The 2,500-nt window shown below is 43.6% G+C and overlaps 1 pseudogene; it reads right to left on the minus strand.

Moving 5' to 3' along the window:
* LOC134437192 (actin-binding protein WASF3-like) overlaps nt 1-2,500 on the minus strand; it is a 91,945-nt pseudogene that overhangs the window by 44,911 nt on the left and 44,534 nt on the right.

Below are 2,500 nucleotides of genomic sequence, written 5' to 3' on the forward strand. Positions count from 1 at the left end.
CAATAACATGGAACATATGTAGTAGCCAAATGAAAATATGATGGTATAAAAAAATACGCAACAAGCTACTAGATTGGGAATGAGGTACAGAGAAATAAGAGAGGCATGAGAAACACCAAGCCATCGTGCTGACCACAGTATAAGCAAAGATTCTTTAAGTATATAGAGATATGCCAATGTAATAGGTTGCTATGGGCACCTAACATGACCAGGTTCCGATCTGCCTAAAAGGGTGTCATAATACTCCTAGCATTGAATAGAACAGTCCTTAGGTCTGCCTAAAGGGGGATTTCCCCCCCTCCCCTTTGCAATTGTAGAACCCGGAAACAATGGGCCAATGGAACCTCTCTCTCTCTACTCTCTCTGGTACAAGGGCCAGATAAAGATGGTCAGGGGGCCCTAAGCAACAGGTTGAAAAAAAAAAGAATACTATGTCTACCAACTGTACTCAACATCAGCATGACATGATTTTTTCAATATTGGATCCGGTCACAACAATTCTCAAATGTTTCACTTTTGGCCAATCAGGGGGACCATGGGCTGCAGCCATATCTAGCCTGTGCCTTAATCCAGCCCTGACCACAGTGCAAGGGGGGGGGGGGCAGCCACTCAGAAGGGCATATCTGTCTTTCAGATGACGGCAGGGCAGGCTCAATATCATCATCCCTTTCCTCCAGACACAGAACAGCCCCTCAATTACCCGGCCGACACGCAAAAACAGCCCCTTGCACCACCACACAATTACGCAGCTTGCGAACACCCTTGGTAGCAATTTTTCTAACAAATTACATAATCAGTCACGTACGGACACGCAAACACACACACGCACGCACGCACGCACACACACACACACAGACACACACACACACACTATAACACACACACACTCACACACACCGGGGGAAAAGAGCCATATAAATGTCACTGCGGTCGGGAGATAGAGAGAGAGAATAAATGGCTTGGAAAGTGCTTGGAAAGCATGTGTGTGTGTGTGTGTGTGTGTGTGTGTGTGTGTGTGTGCGTGCGTGCGTGTGTACGTGTGTGTGGGTGTGTGTGTGTCCCAAGAGGCCTATTTGCATGTCATGCTGCTGCACATCACAAAACACACACTGAATAATGAGCTGATGACTGGCTGTCTTTCTCTCTCTCTTCTCTTTTTTTCTATCTTTATATCCGTTTCTTTCTATTCCTCCATATCTGTTTTTTTTTTATTTATGTCTGTTTCTTTCTATTCCTCCATCATCTCTGTCTCTTTTTCTCATTTACGTCCGTTTTCTTTCTGTTGCTCCATCATATTTTCTTTGCCTCTCACTCTTCCAACTGTATCACCCTTTTCCTACACAATCACATTCTGTTCGACTGTCGTTTATGTCTGTATTTTTCTTTTTGTTCATCTCTCTTTCTGACTGGTACTGTATGTCTCCCCTCTCTCCATCTCTTTTCATCTCTCTCTTATCTCTCTCTCTCCATTTGCCTGCCTATCACACTCTAATCTGCTTCTCTCTTCATCTCATTCATAAACATGTGCAATATAAATACAGCTTTCCTTGATCCTTACCGAGAGACCAAACAGATGGGTCTACCTGCACTGCACTGTTGTTGACAGATGAAGACTAACTTGTGGTGAGGGGAGGAACACAATATTGAGACACCCTTGAGAATGACACTAAATCAAAATAAATATGAAAAACCCAGTGACTAGACCCAGGGATGACTGGAGCACTCAGCAATTTTTTTTAGAGTTTTTTTTTTATTATTTTGGTGCACAAAATGACTGACGTTTCGGCGCACCTGCGCCTTCCTCAGAGTCTGACTGAACGTGTGTGCAGTCTGACTCTGAGGAAGGCGCAGGTGCGCCAAAACACCACCAAGGCTGAAGCGCAGACATCCCTTCTTCGAAATATAAAAAACCCCTCCATGTGCAACTATTTCTTTCTAGTTTTATCACCATATGTATCCTAGTTTATATACTACTGTATACTGTATCAATATAATGGATCATAAAGTTACAAAGACAATGACAGCATGGCCATCCATATTATAATATTGTATCACCATCATCTATGCAGATTCTATACCATGCAGTAGCTATGTGTAGTATATGATATGTAGAACTGTTTCAACAGTAGAAACGCTTCAAATCAAAGAGAATGGAACACAGATCATGCTCCGGAATTCTGAAGCATTCCATAAACAGGCTTATGCATGCATTATCACATCCTGGAAAACACCATCGAACAAAGAAGCTGATTGGTTGGCTGATCTAAGCCACACCTTCATCGTGACCAATCCGGTGTGTGAAAAAGGGGGTCACATTAGTGAATGGGGGGCACCGTGATTAAGGGGTGGGGGTGGGGGTGGGGGTGTGAGTGTGGGTGGGGTGGGGGGTGGTAAGAGACTACACGTGGGGTGACTTGGCAGACAAATACTGTCTCTGTGTTTTGGTTTCATAATGTGTGTGTTGGTCACAATATTAGTAAAAAAAATACGTGTTTGCTTG

The sequence above is a fragment of the Engraulis encrasicolus genome, chromosome 21, assembly GCF_034702125.1.
Source record: "Engraulis encrasicolus isolate BLACKSEA-1 chromosome 21, IST_EnEncr_1.0, whole genome shotgun sequence".
NCBI lineage: Eukaryota > Metazoa > Chordata > Actinopteri > Clupeiformes > Engraulidae > Engraulis > Engraulis encrasicolus.